The sequence below is a fragment of the Xenopus laevis genome, chromosome 5L (assembly GCF_017654675.1).
Source record: "Xenopus laevis strain J_2021 chromosome 5L, Xenopus_laevis_v10.1, whole genome shotgun sequence".
NCBI lineage: Eukaryota > Metazoa > Chordata > Amphibia > Anura > Pipidae > Xenopus > Xenopus laevis.
Window position 1 is genome coordinate 113,615,755 of NC_054379.1, and position 17,799 is coordinate 113,633,553.

The window sequence follows — 17,799 nt, forward strand, 5'->3', positions numbered from 1 at the left end:
CCACAGGACATACAAATTATAATCTTATACATCAGAAACTAAACGACTGATCAAATCCATACCCACAATAACTCTACTAGAAGCTTTGGGAATCTGTGTAGTATAGTTTAATGGTATATGCCATCTTTATGGGCACATTATGAGTAGTAACCCAGACACTCTGCACTGTTTTGGATATTCAACATAAATTTATGATGACAAAAAAATGTTGATTTTTACATTTTTTTTCAGGTCCCTTGAAAAACATAAAATGGGGGTTGTACTGTAATCTACAAGAAGAAAAAACTCTCACTGATGTTGGGCTGTGTAGAGTAACTCTGTGTTTGGATATTCCTTTTTCCAAAAGACAGTTGCCTGGCACACGTATTTAATTTCTTTTTTTTTCAAGGCTGGCGACTGGGTATTCCTTCTGCTTTTTTGTGTTATAGAGGAAGGTTGTATTTATAGTTCCAATAAAATTATAATTTTTTTTGTTTCAAAAGAATTTATAGACTACAAGGTCAATTTTGCTGGCATCTTAGTAAACACCTGGCTATTGCTTGTTTTAAAACAAACAGAAGATCCCAATTCTTCCCCCACCTCTCATTTCATTGAAGCCTCAATATTCCCTCACAGATACTCATATACAGGTATGGGATCCATTATCCAGAAAGCTCCAAAATACAGGATGGCCATCTCCCACAGACTCCATTTTAATCAAATAATTAACATTTTTAAATATGATATTCTTTTTCTCTGTAATAATAAAACAGTATTCCCATGTTCCCCTTGATTCCAACTAAGATTTAATTAATCCCTATTTGTGGTAAATACTTAAATTATGCTTTAGTAGACTTAAGGTAGAGTCCTGCAGCAGGTCGGGTACCCGCAGGTTACCTGCAAAAGGGTAGAAGTTCTGGGTGCAGGTAAAGACGCGGGTCGTCGGTTCTGCGGGTAGGGCTGCGGGTCTTTGCAATAACGATATTTACTCCTTTTTTCTGGTCATGGCTACTTCACTTCCGGTTTACAATGACAGCTGATTCTTGATGGTCAACGGGTCTGGGTTGCGGATTGCAGGTTGTGGGTATGGGTCACAAAAAATGGACCAGCGCAGGACTCTAATTTAAGGCATAAAGATGCTAAATTACAGAAAGGCCCCTTAGTCTGAAAACCACATGTCCCGAGCATTCTGGATTACAGGTCCCATACCTGTACATAAGATTTTTTTATAAATCAAAAAGTTGCTTTTTTTGCATCCACAGCACAGACAAAATGTCCCCAGTGTACCAACACTTAGGAAAAGGAACCTAAAACATCCCTGCTGTATAGTAAATGCCTATGCTGGTATACTGTAGTTTTGAAACCAACATCTGCTCGCAACTGGTCCTTTTCTTTTTGGACAAAAAAAAAGAAGCAAAAATATAAATAAATCAGTTTTTCACAGATGTGTATATAATTGATGTAGAAAGTATTAAGGTAATTGTGGGTCTGTAAGAATACCTATAGATGGAAGTACTCAATCAAGTGATTGGCATTTAGCTGGAGAGTTCTAGTGTTCCATTACAGAGCTCTGTCCCCAGTACAGTCCAGGCTAAAATGAAATGGTTGCAGGGGGTGATTCTACAGTGTATCTGCTGTGAGAGGTACACTGTGTGTAAAATAAGGGTACCTAGTGCTGGGGAGGGGTGGTGAGGCTGAGTCATGGACACTGGTAACATCACACTGTCAGTTCTCGACTGCTGCAATGCTCTGCATTGTGCCCCGCCCCCAGGATTTGCACAAATGATAGAGAAGCCATCTCGATCCTGCGTGCAACCCCGCCCCTCCTGCCTTTTGATTGGCAAGTGGAGACAGTCGCATGCCCCCTCCCCTTCCGTATCACTGCCGATAAACAGATTGAAAATGCTTTACACCACACCACTTACCTTGTATCCGCTCTGTCTCGTCTAGTTACGTACAAAGTTTTATGCGCGCGCACAAGCGCACACCTTACAGGAACATCTCCTCCCACTCGACACCCCCTGTCTGTCACTCTGTTGGCTTAGCGAACTCCTCCCCCATTACTCCTCCCCTCCAGTCGCCTGTGCATCTCCATCGTTCTCTCCACCTCCCTTCACTCTCTCCCGCCTGTCTCGGTGCCCTCGCCTCCTGTCACTCTGCCGCTGTCGCTTTCAGGCTCGGGGCCTTTCACACAACATGGGCCTCAGGTGATACTATTGACAGGTCCGCCGGATCTAGCGGGCGGGGAACAGAGCTACAGAAGATCGGGCCTGACCGCCCGCACCGGGGGCCTCATTCACCGGGTATGTGTTCTCATAGCTTCCTCATTAAGCCGGGGGAGCTTCTATCCGTGAGAGGCGGAGGGTCACGGTATGTATTTGAAGGCTAGAGGGTTACGGTATGTATATGGAGGCTAGAGGGTTACGGTATGTATATGGAGGCAAGACCTGGCACCGACTCACCGTGTTTTTTTGTTATCACCTAACCTTTAGTCCATCGGGGGATGCTGGGAGTTGAAGTGTAACAGCACAGGCATGAACACTGCCTGTGAAATGCTCTGTTGCCTCTGTTATTTAATACCGTCTCTCACGTCTGCGCAGACTGTCAGCACTTTGGCCGCGTCTCCCATGGTTGCTGCGTCGCACGTGGTGCCTTTCTTGTCACGCTTGTACACGCGCTGCGACAGTGCCGTGCGTCACGCCTCCCTGCTCTGCCTGGCCTCTATGAGTCGCTGCTTTGTGTGTGTGTCATTCTTCTGGGACCCGAGTATTCCCAGGGGTGTAGGCGAGTACAGAATGGCGCTGTGTGTATTCCCTCAGGCCAGTAGCACAGCGAGCTTCTTAGTGAGCTAATGACTGAATAGCCAGTATCCCCTGCCAGTGGCTGCGCTGTGGGCTCTTCTGGCCTGGGGTACTACGAGCTGTGCTTTCCTTCTGGAAGAGACCAATCTCCTTGTCCTGTTCTTAACATACCTTGTTTTACTGCCATAATGGACAGTGACTAGGTCTTACTGGCCCATAACAAATTCACTTTAGTGATCCCCTGCTTTTTCTATAGTTTTAACCCAGACTGTGGGATTATGTTTCCATTTATAATAAATGACACTCAGTATGCAAATTCAAATTGAATTATTTTCCCAAGTACTGTGTGTGGGGGGTCACTGTGGCAGTTTATTTGCCGAAACTCACTGATTCCCTTCATTTGTTGCTAGTTAGGGGACTGCATTGTGCTTATGACCTAATACTTACTATAGGTGTTTGTAGATTTATTAAAGGAGAACATATACCCCCCCCCACACACTTTTTGACATGAGCTCATTCAGATGGAAATATGACGAAAAGGTGCATGAACTCTTTCAAAAATAAGTACAAATGTTTTTTTTCTTTTTCACACTGACATACCTGACACTGATTGAAAGGAAACCGTGATAGATTTTGACTCGTTCCCAATCCACCTTGGGTTTAGAGTGCAATGCAACTCCTGCTTCACCTTGCTCCACTGTGAAGTGATTGTTTCTAGGACTTGATGTCCCTCTGCTTGGCTGTGCACCACCCACATTGGGATGCAGCGGAACAGCCTGCATTATCCTTATCGTGATCCCATCAGATCAGTTTGATATCACCCAGCTCAATGCGGGCATATTGGAGACATATCCTCAGGTTCAGCAATCTTGCCAAAGGACCAGACCTTTACGTATATGGCAAGCTTAAGCCTAAGGGAAGTGGTGTTTACTAGTAAAATGGTCTCCTTTTAATCTGGGGAATCGGGTATCTCTGTAAAAAGTATGCACCTTTTTTATTTCCCCTTTAAAACATGTAATATGTAGTGTCTCATAGGTGAATATATAGGACATTGCCCTGATAGCCAGGTGGATGTTAGTGAGAATTCCAGTTGATTAAAGGACAAGCAAAGGTTGTCGCGGTCATCAGGTTTGATGCCAATTTGTTAGGCACCCAACCCCTGCTTACCTCATACCCTATTCTGGCACTTCTCTTGTTTAAAAAGCCAAGCTTGCTCCAGTTAGCATTCATATCTTCAATGCAGCTAGGGTCATGTTCTGTGTTTTTTAAATTCCTGCCTGATGATGCTTCCCATCCATTTGCATGGGGAATGCACCACCTATAGCAGGTTTTTGGTGAAAATGCCAGGTATACAGTTAGCCTTACTGTTAGGGCTAATGACACAGTCAATCATCCATCTGCTGGAATCATAGGCATTGATTTTTTTTGTTTTTTTTGTTTTTCAGGCAATTGTCTCTGTCATAAAGGTAGCCATACATACATATTTGGATTAGCAGGGTGGCTTATTTAGCCTATACTGTTTTACTGTCAGGGCATGTATGACACCTCCATTTTAAAAACCAACCTGCAATCTTCTCAATTTGTTTTCTCTTCTTATGCCCCTTCTTTTCACATGGATGGGATATTGGCAAATATGGTGGTGAGAAGAACTGTAGCTCCTCTTCAGGTCCACTCAGATCCACTTATTCTGAATCCTGGCCTGATTAAATGGAATAATATGGATGCTGTTTCCAAAAACTGTTCCCATGGGTCATTTGGTTAGTTAACCCTAAAGTTGGCCTTTGCATTGTTATCTTAAAGGAAAACTATACCCCCCAAAATGAATATTTGAGCAACAGATAGTTTATATCAAATTAAGTGGCATATTAAAGAAACTTACCAAACTGGTCTATATATTTAAGTAAATATTGCCCTTTTACATCTCTTGCCTTGAACCACCATTTCATAGTGGTCTGTGTGCTGCCTCAGAGATCACCTGACCAGAAATACTACAACTCTAACTGTAACAGGAGGAAGTGTGAAAGCAAAATATACAACTGTCTGTTAATTTGCTCATGTGACCTAACGGATAGTTTGTTTGGTATGTTTGTGTGCACAGTGAATCCTATGATCCCAGGGGGCAGCCCTTATTTTTTAAAATGGCAGTTTTCTATTTAGGATTACCCAATGGCACATACTACTAAAAAAGTATATTATTATGAAAATGGTTTATTTACTTGAAGCAGGGTTTTACATATGAGCTGTTTTATGCAATATCTTTTTATAGAGACCTACATTGTTTGAGGGGTATAGTTTTCCTTTAAAGTGGTTGGTCACCTTTGAGAACTTTTAGTTTGATGTAGATAGTGATGTTCTGAGACAATTTGCAATTTGTTTTACATTTTTTATTAATAAAGAGTTTTTGAGTTATTTAGCTTTTTATTCAGCAGCTCTACAATTTGCATTTTAAGCAATCTGGTAGCTAGGGTCCAAATTATCCTAGCAACCATGCATTGATTTGAATAAGACTGGAATATGAATAGGAGAGAGTCTGAATAGAAGGATCAGTAATTAAAAGTAGCAATAACAATACATGTGTAGCCTTACAGAGCATTTGCTTTGTAACCCACTATTTTTTATGCGTGGCTGCGGGTAACAAATCTCCCGAAAATGCCCCTCCATTGCCAATACCTGTGTGCCCTGCTCTAAAGGAATATAAACCATATAAATAACCAGTGTTTTCTTGACATGGTGTTTTGCACCCATTTTGCTGCATAAGCAAGGCAAATTGCTATGAAATTCTGGATGTGGGAAAGAGGCCCATTGTTGGAATTAGTCTGTTTTTGTTAATAGTCCATTCCCTAAATGAACTGCTATTAAAATGATATTGCTGTGCACTGCATAGAGCTCACTTCTGTGCATTCATTGGGAGCTTACTGTTTTGAGACACAAAATGGACTTTTGTTGATAAGTTTGCCTAAAGGAAACAGACTTTCGAAACCTCTGAATGCTGCAGGAGGAACATCTCTCGTACTCTGTTTAGACTTCAGACCTATGTAGAATTCTATATATAATGGATCTTGTTATAATAAGCTGATATCTTTTCCTTTACATTAACTAATCAAGTATAAATAGTACTGGGGTTTTAGTAGCCATTGCCTTAAAGGACAAGGAAAGTTTGAAATTAAGTGTTGTAAATTCTAACTGCATCTATATACAGTTTTCAGAACACTGTTTCTCCTATTGGTGCTTCCCTTCGCTCTGTATGCTGCTCTGATGAAAACCTGCCGGCTGCACTAGGGTGACATCACCAAATTCTTTATATTCCATCCTCCCACTGCCCGAGGCAGCATTTTCTGTTCTAACATTACAGCGCAGCCACATTCCACTTATAAGACATGCTTTGCTTCCTTGATTGATGACGTGCTATGGAGTCTCATGTGCAACAGGTTACCAGTACTCCAGCCCCATGATGAATGGAACTAAGAGCGTAGGCAGGTATATATTAACTATACAAATGCCTATAACAAATTACCTTACCGATTCAGCACACTATAAAGTGAACTTTTATTCCTGCAAAGAATATGGAGTAAGCTTTCCTTCTCCTTCAAAATATTTCTTATTTGGAAACCCCAGGCCTATGGTGTGTGCTTGTTGACGTGAAACCCATGTTGACCCGCAAATTGACCACCGGTTAAATTTTGACCAACTTATAGTGGTTTAAGGTTTGGATGCTGGTCAGACTGAGGAAATACACTCCTCCTATTCTCCTGTAGATTCCCTGTCTTTGAACCAGAGGTGCACACAGAGGGAGAAGTTTTTAGTGAGGGTTAAGCTGGCCATAGACGTGCGATTTATCCTTATGTCCAATGAACAATCTCCCGACCTATCACTAACCATTCTGATGAAAGGAGAAGGAAAAATTAATACTAAGTAAGCTTTATCAGAAATGTCTATATAAATACACCAGTAAACCCTCAAAGTAATGCTGCTCACAGTCCCCTGTCAAAAGAAACACTGCATTTATTTCCTTCTATTGTGTACACATGGGCTTCACATCAGACTTCCTGTTTTCAGCCTAAACATGAATGTCTAGAGTTTGAACATGCTCAGTTTGCTCCTCTCACCTCCTCCCCTCCCTGCTGTATACTGAGCCCAGAGCTATGAAGGAGCAGGGAGAGACACACAGGCAAGAAGTGATGTCACAGCAAGCTAATATGGCAGCTGCTATCCTAAAAAACCAAGACTGTTCTGTTTACTCTGGTATGGAAAATCATGCTTAATAATTAAAATGGCGTTCTAATTTGCTCTGTTCTATTGGCAATAAACTGCTTTGGTAGCTTTCCTTCTCCTTTAAATAAAGTATTACAAAGAACAAATCAGACGATGTTCTGCCCATGAATTGACAGACAGCAAATGTACAAAAGTTATGTCTGTCAAATAGTAATCACCCATTGATATTGTCAGTTAAGTGTATTTTTCCCTAGTGGCCGATACTTGGCCTGCATTTTTCAGTCCCGTGTGTCAGCATGTAACTAACCCATATGACATTTTGTATCACACGTAAAACCCTAGTTTGTTTGGCTGTTAGGATGCCTGTTTCTCTTGTTTCAATTGTATATTTGATGTGTCCTAACAAGACTTTGATTCCAATATTTCCTTCACACTCTCAGCATACCATTCTTTTTACATGATTGTTGTGCCCAAAATGTTTAGACATTTGAAGGGGTTCAATATGTTTAATAAAATAAACAGATATACATTTTACTAGCATTGTACCTCTGTAGATTTGGCGGGGATATTCGTGGGTTAACATGTACTTGGCGTTTCCAGCTCTGCTCTGTACTTCTGACTTCTGTACCTTAGCCCCAGGTTGCATGTTGAGCCAGAGGTGCTAATGAATAATTAAGCTTTTTTTACAGACTTCTGTTTCCTGCAAACAACCAATAATTCAGTTACAGATCACAGGTCATATGAGGACCAGAGGGTTGAGCTGTATTTTTATAACACACAATAGCCTTGACTAACCTGTAAAATCTGTTATGAACAGTTCTTAATGATCACTTGTGTCCATAAATTTTTGAGGCTATTAGTAGGAGTTCAAGACCTGTATAAAAACATTTGGCCTTTAATATGGACATGGAGCGCCATCATGGAGACTATTGATAAGCTTAATCTGTGTCTGTTTAGAAATATTTAGTCCTGGCTCGGGCAAAGCATTTTTTTTACTTCCATAAGAATGGCAAAAGTATGCCACCCATTTTAACTATGGGAGGTAGTGCATAATGGGAATTGTAGCCCCCCTCTACTATTAAAGGAGAACTAAAGCTTAACTAAAGAAGTAGCTAGAAATGTTGTACATTATATTTTGGGCTTCTGTACCAGCCCAAGTCAACCACAGCCCTTTAGCAGTAAAGATCTGAGTCTCCAAAGATGCCCCAGTAGCTCCCCATCTTCTTTTCTGCTGATTCACTGCACATGCTCTGTGCTGCTGTCACTTACTGAGCTTACGGTCCCACTCACAATATACAGTACACAGAGAATATAAATGTCGCAACATAAGGCTGATTAGTAATTAATACAGATAATTACTACATGGCAGCACAGAGACCAGTGCAACTAGCATCAGAATTTAATAATCAGCCTTGTAGCATCAGCTTATATGAAAGGCCAACCTCATTTTCTGCTGGATAATTGGTGACGACATCTAAGCTTAACTTCTCAACAGCTGCTCCGAGCCCACTGAGCATGTGAGTGTCGCAGACACTTTCCAAGATGGTGACCCCCTATTTCCAAGATGGTGACCCCCTGGATCATTGCTGCTATTGAGAACCTGAAACTTTAGGCTGGTGCAACAAGTTCAGTATATAAAAGATGGCATTTTTAGCCCTATTAATTTTTAGGGGTTAGTTCTACTTTAAATAAACTGGGGGTGCTGCCACTGGTGCTTCCACAGTATTGACCAGTTTGATTACTTTTAATCACCTATGCTCCATTTAATTGAGCTTATGTTTAATAGGGGTTTATGCTACGCCTTGAGTGACATAAATTTGTCACCTGAAGGAAATCTGTGCTACTCGCAGGTAAATTGCTTGAGATCCGTTTGCACTGGTAACATTGAAGATAACAGCAGGTAAAACACATCAGAAAGATAATAGTGCAGATTCCAAAGAAGGACTCTTATGAGAGAACTTCCCAAAATTTGGAGGCTTCCGTATACCTGTAAATGAATTAGATATTTTTTTTGGATTTAAAGATGTTTGTAAATGTAATTGCTACAATCTGTGTCTGTTTTACAATTTGTGAACGTCTGGCTCCTGAAAAAAAAAAAAGGAACAGATACCAATTAGTATTTTAATTATTTGTCGCCTTCTGACTTGTTCCAGCTTTCAAATGGGGTTACTGAACCCATCTAAAAAAACAAATGCTCTGTAAGGCTACAAATGTATTGTTATTGCCTCTCCTTTTCATATTCCTGTCTCTTATTTAAATCAGTACATGGTTGCTATGGTCATTTGGACCTAGCAACCTGACTGCTGAAATTGCAAACTGGATAGCTTCCGAATAAAAAGCTAAATAACTGAAAAACCATAAATAAAATAAAACGAAGAACAATTGCAAATGGTCTCAGAATATCACTCTCTACATCATACTATAAGTAAATTTAAAGGTGAACAACCCCTTAATTTCTTTCATTATACAAAATGTTTTGTGTGGAGGACAAGTATAACCATTTTCTTTCTTGCAATATATTTGTAGCTAGTTCATGTAAAAATTTGCAGCTCCTGATATGCTTGTGTAAAATATGCCTTGTAGTATAAATTCCAAACTTTTTTTTTTAAAGGCGTTTCCCTATGATCACTGACTGTTTTTTAAGATAGTAGCAGTAGACTGCAAGGTGATCTCAAACTGCTTGTGATCACATGGCCAACACATTTGAGTACTTGCTAATGAAATGGGACAATCTGAAGAAGGAAATGGCTAACCGAAGAATTTGTGGGTGAAAGCCAAAGTTTTGGGCTGCAAAACTTCTTCCCTGACTTTGCTCACCTTCCAACACTTTTTCCATTTCAGTTGTTTTAAGAGTTCACCAGAGATAAAACTTGTTTTCAATTACTTTCTATTTGTGGCTCTTTTTCTAATATAGGTATGGGACCTGTTATCCAAATGGGACCTGGGGTTTTCAGATAATGGATCTTCTGTAATTTGGATCTTCATACCTTTTATCTTGTCTACTAGAAATTGATGTAAACATTAAATAAACCCAGTAGACTGGTTTTGCTTCCGGTAAGGATTAATTATATCTTAGCTGGGATCAATTACAAGCTACTCTCTTATTATTACAGAAAAAAGGAAATCATTTCTAAGAAAATGGAGTCTATGGGAGATGACCTTTCCATAATTCGGAGCTATCTGGATAACGGGTTACGGGATAACAGATCCCATATCTGTGCTGATGTTTATTCACCTTTTATTTCTGAAGCAGCTCTGTGAGTGGGGTGGTTGCTGATTCTGTAAAACGTTCTACATTTATACATTAGTTGATACATGCATAAGCCCTGTGTTTCAGGCAGCGGTTATAATTGATAAATTGTTGCTAGTATTCCACAGATACTGCTGTGAAATGTATCATCTAGTGAAGCAAATTGTAACAGTTCAGTATCTGTGCCTGGATCACAGAGCTGCCAGATTCTGCAATTTTGAAAAAAAGATGTAAAGCAACTGAAAAATGTCCATATTTCTAGTGAACAATCTGAAAACAACTGAACTGAAAAAAGTGTTTGAAATCCGAACAACCCCTTTAAAGCGGACCTGTCACCCAGACATAAAAAACTGTATAATAAGTCCTTTCCAAATTAAACATGAAATCAATTTTTTTTTCTATTAATGTATTCATAGCTGTTGTAAACTAATTTTAAAATCTCAGCTGTCAATCAAATATTGCCTGCCCCTTTTTTATGCCTTCGTCATAAGGCAGGGCAGGCAATTACTTTCACTTTCCATTCAGCACATTTCACTGCCCTCCTCCCCCTCTCTCTTTACCATTTAATTGTGTAGCCAGGGCATGGGGATGGATATCAGGTCCCCCATTCTTGTGCACAAACAAGATTTTGAGATCATAGAAGGCTTGTCTTAATAACAGTGTCCACAAAATGGCTCCTGCCTGCTTGCTGTAATTATCAGTTCCCAGACTGAAGAAAACAAGATTCAAATAATTTATATTGTGTAATTAAAGTTTATTTTGCTTGACTAATGTGATAAAGTAGGATTTTGATTTGAATAATTTTTTTCAGGAGACAAGTCCCCTTTAAAGGCTAATTAAATAGCAATGCTTGCTATATTCCAATAAGTCTTTCAGAGGAAAGTGAAAAAGAATGTAGGGATTTGTAAAATCTACATGTAAGTTTGGTGCACTGAGGATACTACATTGCTTGGTTGCTTGTATTGCTATGAGGAAGGAAATATACTATAACCATAGAGGGCTGTATATACTGCTAAATGTAGGAAACATTTTCTTCACTAGTATCTCCTTTATTAATGTAATCTCCAGTGAATAATAGCCGGGCTCTCTTTGAAATAGTTGTTGTGAAATGGGGTGATAATTGTTGATGGGAAATATTGTCAGAGGGCATCCTATATCGTGCATTTCTCACAGTTCTATAGCGCTAAGGAACATTCCTAAAAGGGTTATATTTGGGTCCTCTACTTCTTGCTAGAACAGCTATAAATGAGATACAGGTGTTTGAAGGAGAGGTTTGAATATATTTACTCAAAAAACTAGAACACTGGTTTCGCTTTAGGTGGGCAAACAGGGCAGCCGATAATTGGCATCTTGAAAGAGGAGGAATGTACTTGAGGTAAAGTTCTTGTGCCTGTTTTGGCACACTATATTACAAAAAAATTAGACACTGACTTATTGTGATTTAAAGATTATTTTATTGAAGTCAGTGACCTTGCTATTGAGGCTAATCTATGAATACTTCTACTGTAATGTAAATACAGGCTATCTGCTTGCTGCTTCCTTGGTGTTTTTGCAGTTTATTGTCACGCATGAAGAGCTCCTCATGTGAGGAGTTCATGGTTAGCTGGTATGGTAATATTTTGCACACTGTTCTACTTAAACTGGTATGTTTTTCACTTAGGAAGCAAAATATACTTCCTCTTATTGCAGACAACATTTCAGAGTAAAGAGCACTTGTAGTTTGTACATACATTTTGAGTTTTATTTGTTTTTCTTGTTGTTGGTTTGCAATACCTACTTAGTAAGGAGGTGAGAGTTGGGGTTCAACAAGAGCTTTTTCTGTCAACAAATCAGCCATTTTAGCTTTACAAGTTAATCTGTGTATACATCATTGAGAAAGAATTATAGTGATTTTCTTATTTTATTAGACAATGAATCCTATACGTATACTTGTAGGGACTAAAACAGATGGCAGTTTTATTTATTTATTTTTTTTAAATATAAATGTGCATGTTTTAAATGTGTTATAGAAGTGTTTCAAATGTAGATTTGTAATTTGAAATAGAAAAACATATGTTTAACTTAGTCTCACATAAAACTGGAAGTGTGTTGGGTTTGGAGTTTGAAGTGTGGCTTGGACGGTGCCACTGACTCTGTTCGATAGAGCCTTGATGTCTTTGGAGTGAGGGACCACCCGACCATTAATAGTATTACTTGGGTTTGGAGTAGGTAGTTTGTAAACCTTAAAAATTATTATACACTGCTTTTATTCAATGTCACTTCACGTCACATAGACTTTTAGGAGGTTATTTATCAAAGGTTGAATTTAAGAGGTTTTTTAGACCTCAAATGGTTTCTAATTTAAAAAAAAAGGTAGAATGGGAAAAACTTGAATCAGGGAGTTTGAAGTTAACAATTTTTTCAGCAAAAAAAACAAAAAAAAAACTCGATTTGATCGAAAAGCCCCGAAAAAAACTCGAACATCATGAAGGCTATTAACATCTTCAGATGGTTCAAGGGACCTCTGCAATTGACTTCTACATGACCTTGACAGATTTGAGATGGTGTATTTTTGCATTTGAGCTATTTCCAAGGTCAGGGTATAACAAATCTTGAAATTTTTTAGATTTTCATAAAAAGAAAAACCTGAAAAATTCGAGAATTCAAAATCAATTTTTGACTCTAAAATAACATAGAAAACTTGAATTTTCAGTGGAAAAACACAATTGGAACATTTAAAGTGTGAGCTTCCAGAAAAGTAATTAAGAAAAACTTTAGATATATCTTATGTTTGATGATATTTAATTTTGTTTGATTTTGAAAATGCACAGCTGGGTTTTCTGGTGTCATCTTACACTTAGGGGTTCTTAAAGCACATATGATTCAGGCAGTGTGCATCTTATCGCTATATGCCACATAGTTTAATTTTCCTTTCCATATTACATATTAACGATTCAAAATTAAACTGAGATTTATATTTATGATGTATTATTTTGTGCCCAATGCAGTGGTAGGGCATAAGATGAAACAGTCAACTTTAACTAATCATTTCATATTGGGAGTTGGAGCATAAAACATTTTAACCCATTTTGTATTCAGTAGACTGTATTCTTTATTATTTATATAGAGCCGTCAAGAGTAAAGGGATACATATACAAGACCAAGTGGTGTGCATATAAAGACAAGTATTGCACCAGAATTGATTCTTGGTAATAACTGGATATTTTTAGGAGAGAATAGGCGGAGGGCCTTGCTCACAAGAGGTGAAACAATGCTTTATTTGGGTCTGTTTGCTTTTTTGGGGCTCTTGTGACATATATGCCGTCGTGCTTTATTGCAGCAGCCAAAATGTCAGCCAATAAATGTGTGTACACTATTTTCATTTTACACATACTTTGGTAATCCTAACATTAATTATATTAAATGATGCTTAGGATTTTAATTAAAACACAGGTTTAATAAATATCTGATTTATCCTCTCTAGTTAGTCTACTTTATACATGTGATAATTATGCTGGGGAGGATATAACTAGTGCACCAAATAGGTTTAAGAAGCAGGAAATTCAGGACTGTTGGGCTGACAAATAGCCTATTTGTTTGAGCTCAATTGTAACATATCTCTGGCCAATCACAAATGTATGTCTCTTCTGTAATAAACAATGAGAAGACCTTGGTTGCCAGAAGGTGGGAGAGAGCTGACAAAGGCACCCTAAGTTGCCTATTTAATTTTTACTGCTTTTAATAAAAGTATGGGACATGTTATGCAGAATGTGCTGGACCTGGGGTTTTCCGGATAGGGGATCTTTCCATAATTTAGATCTTCTTACCTTGTCTACTAAAAAAATCATTAAAACATTAAATAAACCCAATAGGCTGGTTTTGTTTTCAATAAGGATTAATTATATCTTAGTCTAGATCAAGTACAAGGTACTGTTTTATTATTACAGAGAAAAGGTAAATTTTTAAAAATTTGGATTATTTGTATAAAATGAAGTCTATGGGAGATGGCCTTCCGTTATTTGGAGTTTTTTTGGAAAATGGGTTTCCAGATACTGGATCCCATACCAGTACTACTTGTCTGACATAGCTTTAATGTTCCAACATGCATGGGCCCTGATCCTCGAACCCAGGGCTGTCAAACTGGAGGGCTGCTGGCCTGATTTGGCCCTTCAAAGTTTTTTGGTAGAGCGACTTCACTGTACGTTACTTATTTTAATGTAATCTGGACCTCAAACATGCTGTTGAGAAATAATAGGCCAACTTCATGTAATTAGATGGACTACACTGCTCTAATCCACTCTTCCCATTTTTCCTTCGCCCCCTCAACAGTAAGATGCAAAAAGTGCTTGATACGTGTTCTTTTATTGACTTCTCAGTATATTTACATTGTTGTAAATTTACAATAAAAGCAAGTTTTATGATATGTTAGTGTGAGTGGATTTCAGGGATGTGTACCTGCCAGTGGGTTCTCATATGTGTTCCATATATTTAGCAGTTCGTGCCACAATAGGATACTTTAAATGAAGTATTCAGCATTCCAGACATGTAAATATGTGCCTGCATTTGCCAACACACAATAGTCTTCCTAACGTCTAAACACTAAACAAAAGCGAGCCTCAAAACCCAAATCCTTAGATAGGAAGTGATTAAAATGAGGGAGTACAGAGCTTTGTGTTCATTTTCCATGTATTCATACTGCTATTATGTCATTCCTATTGTTGGCAACTTGTATTTCTGAGCTAAACTTCACTTTCATGGTTTCCGCATTATGAACCATTTTGCTGTTTTATAAATAAAAGCTTTGGAAAGCTCTTCTTAGGATACCTGATGAATATTAAAAGGTCAATATGCTGACATTGGTGCATATATTTCCGAAGTAACCCTTCACATTGCAGATCTGCCAATATATAAGGATGATATCCTGAAAACATATATTGCACATATGGGTTACAGGACAGTTTTGAGAAGTAAGGGTCTACTCTACAGTTAACAACCCTGTTGTTTCCAGAAAGGGTCTTGGGGGGGAAAAAAAGAGAAGGAAGTGGTAAATTATCTTTAATAAATGTAAAAATGTAATAAATTTAATCCAAATAGAGAGTATTAAAAGTCGGATTGATTAACTTTGAATATTTCTTATTCGTTTATCACTTCTCCATTGCCATGCTAATTATACACGTGCCACATGAGCCATGTGTAGGAACCAAATCTCTGTAGTTTGTCACTTTGGATTCTTATAAAATGTGCTATACAACTACTTTGGAAAAACAAAATCCTTTTGGAGATCAGGAGAGGCTGAAAACATATATGTAATATTTCAGGGGTCTAGGTAAGTCCTCAACCTCACAAGGGCATGATGGACCCTTGATTTAAAAAGTTGGCATTCCAGGATTACTTTGAATATTTCAGCTTTTATGCTTTTTCTAAACCTTTTTTTTTTAAAAGCTGGTATTGCTCTACAAAAATCTTTTCATTGTAAATGAAAGGAAGGGTTTGGTCAGCAACATAATATCCTATAGTATTTTAGCCCGTGAGATAACATCAAGACTCATGCATGCACATGGAACTCTGTCCTAGAACTTCATGAGCTGTCTGTTAGAGTTGAATAGAATGAGCCACAGCACTTGTCTGGGCTCTGGAGGCATATCCTCTAAGAGAGTCCGATTAGAGCTTGCAATTGTTTCAAATGAACAAACGGTGCCAAATTTGTTTGATACTGTAATCTTCTGATAAAGAGGTCTGAAAGGCCCTTGGAGACCTTTTTTTAGATTTTTAGACAAAATAGTTTGTGTGACAGGACTTCCCTTGCTGATATACTTGAAGATATTAAGAACTGCCTCAATTGTCCATTGATGACTGAAGGAATAGGACTGGAGGGTGATAGATCCCAGCTAGGAAGAGGTAATCTACTTTAATTGGTCTTTTATATATATATATATATATATATATATATATATATATATATATATATATATATATATATATATATATACACATATATATATATATACATATATATATAGGTCTTAACAAAAATCTTGTATTATGATAAAGTATGCACAACCGACGTTTCGGTCCCCATTGGGAGAAAGTTTCCAATGGGGACCGAAACATTGGTTGTGCATATTTTATCATAATACAAGATTTTTGTTACGACCCTTGGTGCTTTTTTTTTTCTTTTATACTTTTCCTTATACATAATTAACTTGCACTTGCATATATAATATATATATTTTTTTAATTTTAGAATTGCATTCTGCATTTGACATTGTAGAACAAGTTTATATGAAATTTTCACTAACAAGGTTTGGGTTTTATTAATTTTTTTGGTTTCTTTTAAACATCTGAAGTTGGTAATTAAATGGTGGTGACTTGCTATGGTTCCATGTCAGAATATATTTCCTTCTACTGGTGTGACACTGCATTTTATCCTCACTCCTGTGTCATATATATATATATATATATATATATATATATATATATATATATATATATATATATATATATATATATATATATATATATATATATATATATATATATATATATATATATATATATATATATATATATATATATATATATAATTTTTTTTATTTGCGTTGTCAGTTTCCAGAAAGTACAGCAGAATCAGTTTGCCTTTTTGTAATCTGAAACATGCTTTAACTTGTATTATAACTTGTATTATATTGCTGTTTTGTAATGCATGTTGCTGACCTGATGAAAAATATAAAGCCTAGTTGACATAAAATATACAGAAGCTTTGAACTACTATTAATATAAATTAACCCCTGATGTAGCTCAAAAATCAATTTAAGAAGAGAACTTTGAGGTAAAATTTCACAGCTGTATACAGTATATTTACTGAAAGTTTTTATTAGTATTTCTCTTCATCATTAATGTTTAAATAGTTTTAGGGCTATGGCATATGGGACATATTCTCTGCCAGCTGGGAAGCACCCATAGCTGCCACTGCCAACTCCTTTTGACTTAAATGGAAAATGTGTGAATACGCCGACGCTGGCAGAGCAGTTTTAGATTAAAATCACCCTTATCTGTGCTGTCTTGTGTTTGCATTTTCAAGAGAACAGGAGGTAGGGGTTGGTTTGGGGATTTAGTCTCTGGCTAATATACACTGGTGGTTGATATTGTACATGTGTATTTGTAACCCGCTTTTCTGTCACACTGACCCACGTGACCCTCTGGTCCACAAACTCTGCCAGCGGTAAAACAGTAAGGAGAACACTGGCACTTTCAGGTACATCACAGGCCACCAGCCCATCTCTTCTGTGGAGTTAACGCATTGAGCAACAGAACAGTGATCATATAGTGGGTTTTACATAACGGAGAAATTTTAACACATGAGTAAAAAAATACCTGTAAAACAGTAAGGAGAGCACTGCCACTTTCAGGTACATCACAGGCCACCAGCCCACATACGTTACAACAGGCAGTTAATTCAACATATCCCCATTAACATATTACAGGATTTATAAAACTGAAATAAAGAGCAGCATAGCTGATATACTTGACACGTTACCATTTAACAACCTCAGCACAACAATCAGGTGGCAGTGTGAG

The 17,799-nt window shown here is 37.8% G+C and overlaps 1 protein-coding gene across 3 annotated transcripts in view; it reads left to right on the forward strand.

Annotated features, from left to right (window-relative positions):
* Nucleotides 1-1,902: 1,902 nt before the first annotated feature.
* Nucleotides 1,903-17,799, forward strand: part of atp13a3.L (ATPase type 13A3 L homeolog) — an 84,009-nt gene continuing 68,112 nt past the window's right edge. For all 3 annotated transcript variants that reach the window (XM_041563305.1, XM_041563307.1, XM_041563306.1), the window contains exon 1: nucleotides 1,903-2,282. The gene's annotated coding sequence lies outside the window, so the exon portion shown is untranslated. The remainder of the gene's footprint in view (nucleotides 2,283-17,799) is intronic.